The sequence below is a fragment of the Mercenaria mercenaria genome, chromosome 7 (genome assembly GCF_021730395.1).
Source record: "Mercenaria mercenaria strain notata chromosome 7, MADL_Memer_1, whole genome shotgun sequence".
NCBI lineage: Eukaryota > Metazoa > Mollusca > Bivalvia > Venerida > Veneridae > Mercenaria > Mercenaria mercenaria.
In genome coordinates this window covers 19,294,037-19,312,063 of record NC_069367.1, presented here as the reverse complement: position 1 = coordinate 19,312,063, position 18,027 = coordinate 19,294,037, and the positions used below count along the sequence as shown (strand labels likewise).

Genomic DNA, 18,027 nt, shown 5'->3' with positions numbered 1-18,027 from the left:
TGGGACGGGGTCAATTTTGACCCCGGGGGTCTGATTTGAATAAATTTTGTAGAGGTCCACTAGGCAATGCTACACGTGAAATATCTAAGACCTAGGCCTTCTGCTTTATTTTTAGAAATTTTTTGAAGATTTTCCTATGTAAAATCAAGTGACCCCTGGGGCGGGGTCAATTTTGACCCCGGGGTCATGATTTGAACAACTTTAGTAGATGTCCATTAGGCAATGCTACAATGTCAAATATCTAAGGTCTAGGGCTTCTGGTTTTCGAGAAGAAGATTTTTTAAGATTTTTCTATGTAAAATCAAGTGACCCCTGGGGCGGGGTCAATTTTGACCCCGGGGTCATTATTTGAACAAACTTGGTAGAGGTCCACTAGGCAATGCTTCACACCAAATATCTAAGCTCTAGGGCTTCTGGTTTTTGAGAAGAAGATTTTTAAAGTTTTTCCTTTCGGTTGCCATGGCAACCAGAGTTCTGCATGGAATTCAATTCTTTGAATAATTTTTAGAGAAGACCATCCAAGGAACATCCCTGTGAAGTTTCATCAAAATTGGCCTGTTGGTTTAGGAGGAGATGTTGTTTAAAGGAAAGTGTGGACGGACGGACGACAGACGGACGCCGGACGGTGAGCGATCACAATAGCTCACCCTGAGCACTTTGTGCTCTGGTGAGCTAAAAATGCAGCCCCTATTGCACAAACATAATTTTTCTCTGATTTGACCTGATGACCTAGTTTTTGACCCCAGATGACACATGTTCAAACTTGACCTAGATTTCATCAAGACAAACATTCTTACCCATTCTCATTTGTTTTAAACTTAAAATGTGCTGTTTGAACAACTTTAGTACAGGACCCATGAGTTTCAAACTTAAAATGTGACCTCTTAAGAGTATTAAGAAGATTTTCCTTTAGTTTAAACAATATTTATTTTTGAAACAACATACACATAACATGTACAACAAATTTTTACAGGTCAAATACATGGATTGGAAAACAAGCTGACAGCTTATGTAAATTCCTTTCCAAAATTTTCCTTTGATCTAGCCTAGTGACCTAGTTTTTGACCCCACATGACCAAGATTTGAACTTGGCCTAAAGATTATCAAGATAAACATTCTGACCAAGTTTCATCAAGATAGGGTCATAAATGTGGCCTCTAGCGTGTTAACAAGCGGGTGACCAGTTTTTGACCCCACATGACCCAGATTGGAACTTGACCTAGAGCTCATCAAGACAAACATTCTGACCAATTCTCATGAATTTCAAACTTAAACCGTGGACCCTTGAGTGTTAACAAGATTTTCCTTTGATCTGGCCTACTAACCTAGTTTTTGAACCCATACAACCCAGTTTCGAACTTGACCTAGAGATCATCAAGACAAACATTCTGACCAATTTTCATGAAGATTGGGTAACAACTGTGGCCTCTGAAGTGTTAACAAGGCAAAATCTGATGCACGAGGGGTCTGGGTTTTGCCCACAACAGGTCATCTCATTAAGGGAAACATCTGTGCCAAGTAATTTCAAAATCCCTTGATGAATGGCAGAATTATGAACTGGACAAGATACAGACCATGTTACATGATCTCATTATGGGGGAATGTTTGTGCCAAGTAATTTCAAATTCCCTTGTTGAGTAACAGAGTTATGGATCCAACACAAAACAGACCATTTTGACCTCTTTGACCTTGACCTTAAAACTAGGGGTCTGGGTCTTTGTCAGGACATGTTGTCTCATTATGTGGAACATTTGTGCCAAGTTATTTCAAAATCACTTCACGGATGGCAAAGTTATGTACAATTGAAATATATGGACTGGAACTCAGTGGACATTGCAACTGAAATACATGGACCAGAACTCAGTGCATCAGTAAAAGTGAAATATACGTACTGGAACTCAGTGCACAAGTATAAGTTGAAATATATCTACTGCAGTGTAGGGAATCACGTGACTTAAAAAGACAGCTTACACAGAAAAATGGCCAATAATTTCTCCGATTCGTCAGGAAAATCAAGGTATTTCTATTGATAAACCTTTGTCTTAGATGTTATATATCCTATCATATGTCCCTTATCTTCCAATTTCCTCCGGTATCCATACTTTGTTCTATTCACCTATATTTTCTGAGAACACTCTGAAAGTTTGAATACATTCGCTATACTAATTACTGAAGTAAATGACAGTACAATCACATGAAAAGTTAACCAAGTACCCAGTCCATCATAAACGTGTAACAAATTGGCAAAAACAAAGCTGCCAAAAAAGGAATGTCGCTGAACACGTACACAGTCTTCAAGGGCGCTGTGCACGTACAGGAACAAATATTCTATTTTATATTATAGAATACTTATGTTGCCACAAGGCTTCTGTATTTAAATGGTGTATATACATATTTATATTAAACAGATGTGTAAATAGATCTATTACTTTTAGAAGTTCTTTTGCTGCAAAATAATGTATAGAAAACCCATGTTTTAATGTTATTAATACACGGAAAGAGGTTATACGTCCGCGGAATAATTTCACAAGAGCGTAGCCCCGAGTTAATTATTCTGGCAATATGTAACCGATTTTGACTGTATTAATTTAGGTAAAACACGATTTTGCTATACATTATTTTGATTGTAATATGCCATTAATCTAAAACAGTAGATGAAATATAGTAACGCTCTTCCTCATGTTTTTATTTCGATGTAAATGAGATAACAAAAACATTGACGTGACGTCATTTTAGCGTAAACGTGTTTTAACAGAAACAAGCATGAACTATACATGCAAGATATGTAAACAGTGAACACCTTTGAAGTTTGTTTGCGTTATATAATTACACGTCAAAGGATAAGATCGCATTTCCTATATAAAATCAACTGAAAAACAAGTAGATCTACCAAAGTTCATGCATATACGGCACTGAAGCAGACATGCTCTAAAGTGTCCCCATCATTTAATTCTGAATGTTCATGAATGTCAAAATGAAAACTAGAATGTGTCTGTAGGACACAGGTTGTGCCCCCACTGGTACATTTGTCACAAATAAGGGGCAATAATTCAAATGTTTGCAGTCTTAAGAGGGTATAGCCTCAACAAACATTAATAAAAAGAATTCATTATTCTAGGCCATATACTTTTTGAGCTATGAGCATCACAAACAAAAAGTCCACAATTTTGGCTATTTCAAGGGCCATAACTCTGTAATAAGTGCTAAGTTTCTCAAGAAGAATGCCAAGTGTGCAAGGTCACACCATGATAAAGACTCATACAAGGTTTCATGAATTTACATTAAATACTTTTTGAGCTAGGCACGTCACATAACTTTGGAAATAGTGGGTGGAGCCACCCAAAAAATAAGAGGTGTGCAAGCTCAAATTATGATTAAGACTCATGCAAATTTTCATCAATTTATATGAAATACTTTTTGGGCTAGACATATCACAAGGTGAAAATGTGCATTTTTGACTAATTCAGGGGCCATAACTCTGGAAATAGGGGACAAAGTCAGAAGAAAAATAGGAGGTGCGCAAGTTCAAATCACTCTAAAGACTCAGGCAAGGTTTCATCAATTTACATGGGTGCAAGTATAAAATTTTGAAAAACCTGAAAATATTGATGGGGGCCAGGGGGCCTCCGCCCCCGGAAGCTGTGAAATTTTAGTAATTTCAGAATCATACAAATCATTTTCTGAGGTTCTTCTAGGAGTGTATCTACACAGAGTATTTCATCTTAAAAATTTTAATACTAATGAATCTTGCAATATATTAGATTATGTCACTTATAGCAATAACAAAACATTTCAAGAACATCAAAGGTTTTTATTTACTTTTTTTATTAGAAATGTCATTAATTCAAGTAATACATTTCTTTAATTTATAAATTAATGACTGTGAAAATTACATGGTAGGATTGGTGCATTAAAAGTCCTAACAGGGGGGTAATAAAAATCTTAATAGGTTTTAACTATAGTTCACTTATAATACCATGTTAAACAGTCAGTGCGAAACGCTGCGTAATAAACAGTTAGGTAGTCAAAACACTTCTACCAGCCTTGAGGTGACATCGTACATCTGGAGAAATCTGCTACTGATTGGTCTAGTAAGATGCTTGGATTTGTCAGCATTCATCAAAGTCATCATTTCATTTACAATTTTCTTCACTTTTGGGGACTCCTCTACATCATAGTATAGGTCAAAGCAAATACAAGAACACTGTCTACATTTTTCATCAATGTTTTGGCCACATTGCTTATCATGTGGACCGTGTCCCCACTGAGGCCTAAATTAAAATTAAGTTTGTTTGACCTTTACAAACCCAGTATTTTTACAGTGGGTAGGTAGGTAGGTAAATAATTTTATTATATTTTAGTTTTTTAAATGTTTGTTGTCTCGGTAATAAAGTCTATTTATTAATACCTATTGCTTGTAGATAACCTCTGAAGATGCTCTGTTAAATGTATGCTTGCAATATATAAACCCCTAGCCCTATTCATGCACACACAATATGGACACAGACTTAATTTGCACATAAGGCAAAGTTCACCAAGTTTTTGAGTATCTTTCATGTAGTCTACACTTTTTCTTTATATATATATAAAGTGTTTTCATAATTGTTTTCACTACATTTGCGCTTAAATGTACAAGCCCCATGTGGTTCTGGGACGATCTGTGTATGAAAAGAATTGGAACCACTGCCTTACCCTTGCATGATCTAATAGGGTCTTAACACTTGGTTTTGCAGTAACTCTGTGATTCCAGCAGGTATGCAAATTTTGATTCAATACCTCATGTTTTTATTTCGATGTAAATGAGATGTGGAACCAAAATTTGTAGTCCTGTTTGGCGCCATATAAACTATACTGTGTTGGTGCGCCGTAAAACCCAAATAAATAAATTAATTAAAAGTACAAAACAATATAGTCGTGAAAATACGCGATATTTGGCATCTAAACACACTATTGAATTACAGCTTATTTTCAACAAGTTTGATGCTAAATTCAATAGATAATAACTTTTTATGAGTTTTAGAAGGTTTTTACAATAGTTATGGCAGTATGCAAGCAAAACTGATGATTTTTTAGCTTCAAGCTACTTGCACATATTGGTCATGTTACTAAGAACAGAAACAAGATTGGGTTTTCCGACATCAGACATTTATTATGCCATTATCCTGGCAAAAGAAGTATAAGATTTTTATAGCTCTTTGTTCTGGCATAACAAAATTAAAATATTTAAACTATCTAGCCTGTAATATTTCAACCCATTTATGCTCTTGTCAGTTTCTTGAAATTCGAAAACTGAGATTTTCTCACTTTGAACAAATGCATTTCAAAACGATATCTGATTAAAGACATTTTGAAATCAACAATTAAGACAGTTTATAATGTATTTTCACAGATAATTAAATTTCCCACCACTCGCCTGTCAATTGCCGCAATACTGTCACTGTTATGAAAGCAGTATTATGTACAAGCAAATTTCAAATATAATTTAATACATAGTAGACAAATAATACTCTCATGTACACTATGTTTCCTTTGTAATCAATCATATTTGTTCTTCTTAAATTTCCTTTTCACAGCAGACATTTTTTTTCACTGTATTTTTGTAATCTCCACCATCTAGTTGCTCTCCATAATGACTGCATCGATAGTATTAATAATCAAAGTCTAGCCCCTACCGTATTTTCCAAAAGTGTTAGGACTAGTTATTTTCACTTTCTCAAGACTCATTCCCGAAAAATGATTATTTTGTAAAGTGTCCCAAAAATATGGACACAATAATCATAATCCACCCAATGTTGAAAGCGAAATAAAAAGCGTAAACGATTATCGGTAATTATTCTGTTGATAAACGTAGTCATTGTCCTTGTTTTCATCCCCTTCGAAGAGCTAAAAGAAGTATGCCGGTATCATGGCATCTGAAGTGGAGATCAAAGCGGTATAGTTGCCCGAGATTGTCATGGAATTACTCATGTTTTCACGCCATATGACACATCACTGTTTGATCGTACCGCCTCGGTTCTTTAAATTAATCAATAAAAAAGTTTCTTCTTTAATTTGTTAAAGCGAATTCAATATCCTGTATAAATTGACAGGTAAATGTGTCAAACGATAATTGTGGATATCCTACCTCTGTGAGCTATTTTGCCGCACTAACATAAATCTGTTTGCCAAAAATCGTTTTACGCCATGTTTTTAAATTGCTGACGCTTTTTCATTATTTAAGATTTTTTTATTTTTTTTTTTGTACTTTCTGGTCAAAAGTCTGAACTTAATGCCCATAGAATTTATCATTTATTTACCCTTAGAAAGAAATAAATAATTAAGATCGCACTGTTTGAAATTTTACAAAGAACTAAATTTAAATTTGACCATTTTTATAGATTTTTGCCTACATTCCTGTCGATATCTTATTAAAATCGTTATAGAATTCAAACTATATTACTTCTTAACCAGTGCTAAATATATTGATGTGATCATAACAAAAAATGAATGCACTACGCACGTTTTTTGTGTATGTGTAAACAAAAGTAACGTCGAGCGATGGAAATTAGATATTACGATAGGTCGCACGTGCTCGTGGAATGGAAAATTACCGGCATGACGTTTTGGTATACTTTACGTTTCGCGGGTAAATTAGATACTAGATTTGTAAAATTATGTCCTTTTGTCAGATTGCCTTCCGGTTATAAGCGGTTTGATGTCGTCTGCATCCTATGGCCTTAGGCAACGTTATCGGCAAAGTTGACAAGTTTTCGGAATACACTCGTGAGATAATAAACAGTCCGCTTTATCGATTTTCTACTAGCTGACCGCGGGTTACTTTCTCACTTGCCATAATTATCTATGCATTTGTTAAATAAAATAATCGCCAGTTTCAAGCACCAAAATCAGTTTTTCCCTCTGATAAGAAAATAAAAATAATTTTTTTCTCTGGAATGCATTAAAATTATTTGAGTCGGGGCAATTTTATCGGGTTGGTAGGTATAGGTCAAACAAACTTAATTTTATTTTAAGCCTGACATCAAGAAGACAACCATTTTTTTTCCCTTATAAGAGTCTCAACTCCTCCTTTCACTCCCCTCATGATGCTACAGTTGTCCATCAAAACATTTACAACCTGTGTCCACTTTATTTTATAATCTAACTGAACACTGTCTATAGACTTCACAATTTCAGCAGCTGCAGCAACATTCTGAATTCTTGAACCTAAGTGGTCAAGTACAACTTTGTTTGACTCTTCATCATAATACTGCACTATAATGTTAAGCACTTTGTCCATATTTCTATTAGTTGCCTCATCAATGTTCAGTGACACAAAATTGTCCTTATGAGTATTCACATATGCTGCACTGGTCCCGGATAATGTTGTTTTATCTAGTGCTACCTTGTCTTCAGCAAGTCATTTCACTAGATCTATGATGTCACCTGCCAGAGAGAACGGCAGACAATGTTCACTTACAACTGCTGTAGTAAGGATTCTCTCCTGCATTGACTCTACACGAGAATCCACAGCCAGGAAGTACCTGAAAAAGGATCATTGAAAAATCAAGCTGTGTTAAAAATGGTCCTATAAATAAGACCTCACATATTTTTACATTTTGATGTCTATCGGTTATGTTACAATGCAAACTAAAACTAAAATGTAAAACAAGGCTGTCTGAAAGACAGCTAAATCCCCCGCCACTGCTATGGATAGTGAAAGGGTAAACCTTTGATTTTAGCTGTGACCTTGACCTTGAACTGACATGGCTGACTCATGAATTCTGCGTCTTGATGAGGTGATCATTTGACCCAAATTTCATGAAAATCCTTCAAGGGGTTTAGGAGATACAGAGCTGAAACCTTTGACCTTGAGTTGTGACCTTGACCTTGAGTTGACATGGCTGACTCATGAGTTCTTGATGAGGTGATCATTTGACCCAAGTTTGATGAAAATCCTTCAAGGGGTTTAGGAGATACAGAGTGGACACAAAATGGAAGGCTCAAACCTTCGACCCTTAGTTGTGACCTTGACCTTGACCTTGAGCTGGCATGGTTGACTCATAATTTCTGCACATTGTTTTGATGAGGTAATCATTTTACCCAAGTTTTATAAAATTCCTTCAAGGGGTTCAGGAGATATAGAGCGGACACGAAATGGAAGGCTCAAACCTTTGACCTTCAGTTGTGACCTTGACCTTGAGCCGACATGGCTGACTCATAAGTTCTGCACATCGCCTTGATGAGGTGATCGTTTGACCCAAGTTTGATGAAAATCCTTCAAGGAGTTTAGGAGATATACAGCGGACACAAAATGAAAGGCTCAAACCTTTGACCCTAAGTTGTGACCTTGACCTTGAGCCGGCATGACTGACTCATGGGTTCTGCACATCGTCTTGATGAGGTGATCATTTGACCCAAGTTTGATAAAATTCCTTCAAGTGGTTTATGAGATATAGAGCGGACACAAAATGGAAGGCTCAAACCTTTGACCTTGAGTTGTGACCTTGACCTTGAGCTGACAAGGCTGACCCATGGGTTCTGCACATCATCTTGATGAGGTGATCATTTGACCCAAGTTTCATGAAAATCCTTCGAAGAGTTTAGAAGATATAGAGCGGACACAAAATGGAAGGCTCAAAACCTCTGACCCTAAGTTGTGACCTTGACCTTGAGCCAGCATGACTGACTCATGGGTTCTGCACATCGTCTTGATGAGGTGATCATTTGACCCAAGTTTGATAAAATTCCTTCAAGGGGTTTATGAGATATAGAGCGGACACAAAATGGCAGGCTCAAACCTTTGACCTTGAGTTGTGACCTTGACCTTGAGCCGGCATGACTGACTCATGGGTTCTGCACATCGTCTTGATGAGGTGATCATTTGACCCAAGTTTGATAAAATTCCTTCAAGGGGTTTATGAGATATAGAGCGGACACAAAAAGGAAGGCTCAAACCTTTGACCTTGAGTTGTGACCTTGACCTTGAGCAGACAAGGCTGACCCATGGGTTCTGCACATCATCTTGATGAGGTGATCATTTGACCCAAGTTTCATGAAAATCCTTCGAAGAGTTTAGAAGATATAGAGCGGACACAAAATGGAAGGCTCAAAACCTCTGACCCTAAGTTGTGACCTTGACCTTGAGCCGGCATGACTGACTCATGGGTTCTGCACATCGTCTTGATGAGGTGATCATTTGACCCAAGTTTGATAAAATTCCTTCAAGGGGTTTATGAGATATAGAGCGGACACAAAATGGCAGGCTCAAACCTTTGACCTTGAGTTGTGACCTTGACCTTGAACCGACAAGGCTGACTCATGGGTTCTCCACATCGTCTTGATGAGGTGATCATTTGACCCAAGTTTCATGAAAATCCTTCAAGGGGTTTAGGAGATATGGACCGGACACGATTTTGTTACGGACGGAAGGACAGACGCAGACCATTCCTATAATCCCTCCGCCACGGCGGGGGATTAATAATGAATGTTGAAGGTAAAATGAGCATGTACACATCTAATATTTTGGAAACCCTCCCCCCGCCCCACCACCCAAAAAAAACTCCCAAAAAAAACTAAGTCCAGCTCTCTGAAAAAATTGGGCTAAAGTTCCCCATGGGCCATGCCAGCACATCTCAACCCCCAACCCTTTCACCCAAGCCATTAAAGTTTGGACAAGAGAAGAAAAACAAGTGGGGTGGGGTGACATTTGTACCCAAAACCTAACTAACCACTTGCTTCAACTACGATACAAAAAGACTGGAAAATAATGCAATAAAATGCACATACCTGATTAGTTTTTACAGTTTCCAAGTTTGTTTTTTTGGTGGGTTTTATCCTTTGAATGATTCTGCACTGCCTTTTTCCCCCGACGACTGATACTTTATCGTTTTCCAATATACGGCTGGAAGGTCTGTTTTTTTTTTCAACCAACTGTCGTATTTGTTGCCAGACGGGTCCTTCTCATTCATCCAATCCCATCTCCACTCTATTTTTACACTCCTTGTCCAACTCTTTCATGTCCGTACTGGGCCGTCGGGATGTCGCAAAATGGTTGTTTCCCTTGCAACGAACGACAACTGCTCCTGCATTTGCACCTCCGCAAATCGGTCAGTTTCTGTCTTCGTGGTCTGGCATCATCACCCCCCCCCCCATTTTCTCAACGGATTTACACGATTTGGAAAAATGATCTCTCAGACCCTCGAAAAACTGGAAATAAGGTATAAACCAGAAAACTTGCACCCCTGAATTTATATTAAATACTTTTTGAGCTAGGCGCGTCACAAGGTGAAAATGTGAATTTTTTACTATTTCAGGGGCCATAACTGTGGAAAGAGGGGGCAGAGCCAGAGGAAAAATAGGAGGTGCGCAAGTTCATATCACAATAAAGACTCATGCAAGGTTTCATCAAATTATATCATATACTTTTTGAGCTAGGCGCATCACGAAGTATATTGTGCTAACTACGTTTTGTTTTGGCGCGTTGGCAGTAGGGAGAAATCCTTCATATTAGAGCTAGCAGTAACAGATTCGAAGAATTTTTCCATCTGGCTCAAAAGACATTAATATAAAGAATCCTGTCACCTTGATGTGTCTGTCCTAAAAGGAAATATGCGACTATCAAGCCAGGAAAACATGATTCGATCTACAAGAAAATATCTGAATCAACAAAGAATTCTGTACAAAGAAATAGACACACAGATGTACTAGGTGAAATAATAAATGTCACTGCTGTTTGTACGGAGCAGAATATAGCAACACATGGCCATATGGAAGAGGGTAGCAACTTCATGACAATGTTAAACACATTTGCACAGGATGGTGAGATTTTAAGGAAAGCACTTGGGCAGTGCACTTTGTAATTCAAACAAGAGGGCCAAGATGGCCCTAGGTCGCTCACCTGAGAAACACACCATAACAGTGTAAACATATTTGACCTAGTGATTTCATGGAAAAAAATATTCTGACCAATTATCATTAAAATTGGAGCAAAAATCTTGAGTATAAAAAAAAGTATTTTCTTTGATTTGACCTAGTGACCTAGTTTTTGACCCAAGGAGACCCATATTCGAACTTAACCTAGATTTCATCAAGGCTATTATTCTGACCAGATTTTATGAAAATCCAGTGTAAAATGCAGCCCCTACTGCATACACAAGGTTTTTCCTTGATTTGACCTAGTGACCTAGTTTTTAAACCCAGATGACCCATATTCGAACTTGACCTAGATTTCATCAAGGCTATCATTCTGACAAAATTTCATGAAGATCAGTTGAAAAAATTTAGCCTCTATCGCATACACAAGGTTTTTCTTTGATTTAACCTAGTGACCTACTTTTTGACCCAGATGACCCATATTCGAACTTGACCTAGATTTCATCAAGGCAATCATTCTGACCAAATTTCATGAAGATCAATTCAACAAGAGCTGTCCGTAAGACAGCCAAGCTCGACTATTCGAAATATTGTCCCAGAAGCAGGAAAATATTACCCAAAAAGGTTAAATACCAAAAGAGTTTTAAGTTCAAAAGGGGGAATAATTTGACCAAAATGCGTATCAGTTATGGGACTTGCTGCTATCAACTAGTTTTATAACCCCGAAGGCACATGTGAAGTTTCAATTCAATATCTGCATTAGTTTTGGAGATAGAAATTTGCATGTAAAACTTTAACCAGAATTTTCAAAGTCCAAAAGGGGACATAATTTGGTCAAAATGAAGGTCAGTGTTATGGGACTTGCTGCTATCAGCTAGTTTTATAACCCCAAAGACACATGTGAAGTTTCAAATCAATATCTGCATTAGTTTTGGAGATAATAACTTGCATGTAAAACTTTAACCAAAATTTTTTAAGTCTAAAAGGGGGCATAATTTGCTCAAAAAACATGTCAGAGTTATGGGACTTGACCCAGTGAGGTTGGTAATTGATCTAGAAAAAGAAAAAATAAGTTTCAAATCTATATGCCTTTTAGAAATAGCTGTATGTACTTGCACGCAAAACTTTAACCAGAATTTTCTAAGTCCAAAATTACTCGGCCTAGATTTCATCAAGGCTATCATTCTGACCAAAATTCATGAAGATTTATTGAAAAATACAGCCTCTATCGCATACACAAGGTTTTTCTTTGATTTGACCTAGTGACCTAGTTTTTGAAACAAGATGACCCATTTTCGAACTCGACCTAGATTTCATCAAGGTAATCATTCTGACCAAATTTCATGAAGATCAGTTGAAAAATACAGCCTCTATCGCATATACAAGCTAAATGTTGACAGAGGACAGACAGACGAAAGACGCCGGACATCGAGCGATCAGAAAAACTCACCTGAGCATTGCTCAGGTGAGCTAAAAACACATCTCCTGGCAATACACATATAGAGATCTAGTTCAAAATACGCATCTCCTGACATTCAAAATGAGATAATAGGGATTTGCTCGACCTTGACCTTTGACCTATTGATCTCATAATCAATAGGGGTCATCTGCTGGTCATGACCAAATTTCCCATCAATTTTCATGATCCTAGGCTTAAGCATTCTTTAGTTATTATCTGGAAACCGTTTAACTGTTCTGGGTCACTGTGACCTTGACCTTTGACCTACTGATCTCAAAATCAATAGGGGGCATCTGCTGGTTATGTCCAATCTCCCTATAAACTTTCATGATCCTAGGCCCAAGGGTTCTTGAGTATTCATCCGGAAACGGATTGGTCTATATACGGACAGACCGACAGACATCTGCAAAACAATATACCCCTCCTTCTTCAAAGGGGGGCATAAATATATGGACTAGAACTCAGTGCACCAGTACAACCGAAATATATGGACCAGAACTATAAATTTAACCCCTCTAGATCTGCGGGTCTCGAACCTTGGACCCTGACAGCGTTATAAAGGGGTCCCAGTGTATTAAGTTCTCGGTCGAAATTTACTACTTTAAGCAACAATATATGCATTTTCCCCACGTCTATAAGATGAAAAGATCATGCTTTAACGTTTCTTTAACAATTTTAACTGAGTTCAAATTTTATAAGAGCCTACACAACTTGGCATTTTCAGTTTCTCAGGGTCATGTTACCCGAAACAAACAATTATTTTGGACAAGTTATGTTGCAGTTTTGAAGTTAGATGTCCTACTAGCTGTTGTATTGAATCTCCAATACCTATCCTGTATTGATCCTTCTTTACTGCAATACGTATCGTATTGATTTTTTCCATTCAATACAGAGCCCTAACCCGTACAACTGAAATGTATGGACTAGAACTCAGTGCACAAGTAAAACTGAAAAATATGGACTAAAACTCAGTGCACCAGTAAACTGAAATATATGAACTTGAACTCCGTGAACCTGAACTCCGTGAACCAGTACAACTGAAATATATGGACTAGAACTCAGTGCACCAGTACAACTGAAATATATGGATTTGAACTCAGTGCACCAGTACAACTGAAATGTATGGACTAGAACTCAGTGCACCAGTAAAACTGAAAAATATGGACTAAAACTCAGTGCACAAGTACAACTGAAATATATGAAACTGAACTCCGTGAACCTGAACTCCGTGAACCAGTACAACTGAAATATATGGACTTGAACTCAGTTCACCATTACAACTGAAATATATGGACTAGAACTCAGTGCACCAGTACAACTGAATATATGGACTGGAACTCAGTGCACCAGTACAACTGAAATACATGGACTAGAACTCAGTGCACCAGTAAAACGGAAAAATATGGACTAAAACTCAGTGCACCAGCAAACTGAAATATATGAACTTGAACTCCGTGAACCTGAACTCCGTGAACCAGTACAAATGAAATATATGGACTTGAACTCAGTGCACCAGTACAACTGAAATATATGGACTTGAACTCAGTGCACCAGCAAACTGAAATATATGAACTTGAACTCCGTGAACCTGAACTCCGTGAACCAGTACAACTGAAATATATGGACTTGAACTCAGTGCACCAGTACAACTGAAATATATGGACTAGAACTCAGTGCACCAGTACAACTGAAATATATGGACTTGAACTCAGCGCACCAGTACAATTGAAATATATGGACTTGAACTCAGTGCACCAGTAAAACTGAAATATATGGACTTGAACTCAGTGCACCAGTACAATTGAAATACATGGACTAGAACTCAGTGCACCATTGCAATTGAAATATATGGACTAGAACTCAGTGCACCAGTACAACTGAAATATATGGACTTGAACTCAGTGCACCAGTACAATTGAAATACATGGACTAGAACTCAGTGCACCAGTTCAATTGAAATATATGGACAAGAACTCAGTGCACCAGTACAATTGAAATATATGGACTAGAACTCAGTGCACCAGCACAACTGAAATATATTGACTTGAACTCAAGTGCACCAGTTCAATTGAAATATATGGACTAGAACTCAGTGCACCAGTACAACTGAAATACATGGACTAGAACGCAGTGCACCAGTACAATTGAAATACATGGACTAGAACTCAGTGCACCATTACAACTGAACTATATGGACCTGAACTCAGTGCACCAGTACAATTGAAATATATAGACCTGAACTCAGTGCACCAGTTCAACTGAAATATATGGACTTGAACTCAGTGCACCAGTACACTGAAATATATGGACAAGAACTCAGTGCACCAGTAAAACTGAAATATATGGACTTGAACTCAGTGCACCAGCACAACTGAAATATATGGACTTGAACTCAGTGCACCAGTACAATTGAAATATATGGACTAGAACTCAGTGCACCAGTACAATTGAAATATATGGACTAGAACTCAGTGCAACAGCACAACTGAAATATATGGACTTGAACTCAGTGCACCAGTACAATTGAAATATATGGACTTGAAATCAGTGCACCAGTAAAACTGAAATATATAGACTTGAACTCAGTGCACCAGTACAATTGAAATATATGGACTAGAACTCAGTGCACCAGTAAAACTGAAATATATGGACTTGAACTCAGTGCACCAGTACAATTGAAATACATGGACTAGAACTCAGTGCACCAGTACAATTGAAATATATGGACAAGAACTCAGTGCACCAGTACAACTGAAATATATGGACTAGAACTCAGTGCACCAGCACAACTGAAATATATTGACTTGAACTCAAGTGCACCAGTTCAATTGAAATATATGGACTAGAACTCAGTGCACCAGTACAACTGAAATACATGGACTAGAACTCAGTGCACCAGTACAATTGAAATACATGGACTAGAACTCAGTGCACCATTACAACTGAACTATATGGACCTGAACTCAGTGCACCAGTACAATTGAAATATATAGACCTGAACTCAGTGCACCAGTTCAACTGAAATATATGGACTTGAACTCAGTGCACCAGTACACTGAAATATATGGACAAGAACTCAGTGCACCAGTAAAACTGAAATATATGGACTTGAACTCAGTGCACCAGCACAACTGAAATATATGGACTTGAACTCAGTGCACCAGTACAATTGAAATATATGGACTAGAACTCAGTGCACCAGTACAATTGAAATATATGGACTAGAACTCAGTGCAACAGCACAACTGAAATATATGGACTTGAACTCAGTGCACCAGTACAATTGAAATATATGGACTTGAAATCAGTGCACCAGTAAAACTGAAATATATAGACTTGAACTCAGTGCACCAGTACAATTGAAATATATGGACTAGAACTCAGTGCACCAGTAAAACTGAAATATATGGACTTGAACTCAGTGCACCAGTATAATTGAAATACATGGACTAGAACTCAGTGCACCAGTTCAATTGAAATATATGGACAAAAACTCAGTGCACCAGTACAATGAAATATATGGACTTGAACTCAGTGCACCAGTACAACTGAAATATATGGACTTGAACTCAGTGCACCAGTACAACTGAAATATATGGACTAGAACTCAGTGCACCAGTACAACTGAAATACATGGACTAGAACGCAGTGCACCATTGCAATTGAAATATATGGACTAGAACTCAGTGCACCAGTACAACTGAAATATATGGACCTGAACTCAGTGCACCAGTACAATTGAAATATATAGACTGAACTCAAGTGCACCAGTACAACTGAAATATATGGACTTGAACTCAGTGCACCAGTACAACTTGAAATAATGGACAAGAACTCAGTGCACCATTACAACTGAAATATGGACCTTGAACTCAGTGCACCAGCACAACTGAAATATATGGACTGAACTCAGTGCACCAGTACAATGAAATATATGGACTCGAACTCAGTGCACCAGTACATGAAATATATGGACAGAACTCAGTGCAACAGACAACTGAAATATATGGACTTGAACTCAGTGCACCAGTACAATGAAATATATGGACTTGAACTCAGTGCACCAGTACAACTGAAATATATGGACTTGAACTCAGTGCAACCATACAATTGAAATATATGGACTGAACTCAGTGCACCAGTAAAACTTTAAAATATATGGACTTGAACTCAGTGCACCAGTAACAATGAAATACATGGACTAGAACTCAGTGCACCAGTACAATTGAAATATATGGACAAGAACTCAGTGCACCAGTAAAACTGAAATATATGGACTTGAACTCAGTGCACCAGCACAACTGAAATAATTGGGCTAGAACTCAGTGCACCAGTACAATTGAAATATATGGACTAGAACTCAGTGCACCAGTACAACTGAAATATATGGACTGAACTCAGTGCACCAGTACAATTGAAATACATGGACCAGAACTCAGTGCACCATTACAACTGAAATAATGGACCTAGAACTCAGTGCACCAGTACAATTGAAATATATGACTGAACTCAGTGCACCATTCAACTGAAATATATGGACCTGAACTCAGTGCACCAGTACATGAAATATATGGACAGAACTCAGTGCACCAGTACAACTGAAATATATGGACTAGAACTCAGTGCACCAGTACAATGAAATATATGGACTGAACTCAGTGCACCAGTACAATTGAAATATATGGACTAGAACTCAGTGCACCAGTACAATTGAAATTATGGACTGAACTCAGTGCACCAGTACAACTGAAATATATGGACTAGAACTCAGTGCACCAGTACAATTGAAATATATGGACCTTTAACTCAGTGCACCAGTAAATTGAAATATATGGACTGAACTCAGTGCACCATACAACTGAACTATATATAATGGACTTCAAAAGTTGCTTCAATAAATCAAGTGTTGGACTGACTGGTGCACCAGTTACAAATTTGAATATATTATAGGACTTTGAAACTTGCACAGTACAATTGAAATATTATAGGATCAGATATTATTCACTCATAAAACTAAATATATACCTTGACTCAGTGCCCATTACAATTGCAAATACATGTTTTCTAAGAAAAAGTACTATTGCAATTGTAAATAAAGAATAAACTAGAATCATCCCTTCAACACACAACTAGAATGTTCTGGTACTGACACTATGCACTGTACAATTTGAAATAATGGAATTCAAAATTCAGTGGCATCAAGTACAATTTAAATAAATGACTTGACTCAGTGCACACAGTAAATTGACATTTCGGACATTAAAAGTGCCCATAACACTTGAAATAGGGGCGAGAACAACAATGCTGCCAGTATACCCAATTGATATATTCTATTTTGGACTAGAAAATCCATGAACAATTACAATCTGTATACATAGTTTGGAATGAACTCAGTGCAAAGTAACAGAAACTTACAAAATTTAATAAAGGCCTAATCATGCACCAAAATGAGTAATTATGGACTTGAGACACTAGTTTTAACCAGTACACTGTGAACAATAATATGGACAAAACTCAGTTTGGATACCGTAACAATGAAATCAGTAAGACTTTAACTCAGTGCACCAGCACAACTGAAATATATGGACTTGAACTCAGTGCACCAGTACAATTGAAATATATGGACTAGAACTCAGTGCAACAGCACAACTGAAATATATGGACTTGAACTCAGTGCACCAGTAAAATTAAAATATATGGACTTGAACTCAGTGCAC

At 37.4% G+C, this 18,027-nt stretch overlaps 1 protein-coding gene across 2 annotated transcripts in view; it reads right to left on the bottom strand.

Moving 5' to 3' along the window:
- Positions 1-18,027, bottom strand: part of LOC123554800 (GPALPP motifs-containing protein 1-like) — a 222,094-nt gene that overhangs the window by 77,107 nt on the left and 126,960 nt on the right. The gene's annotated exons all lie outside the window — the stretch shown is intronic.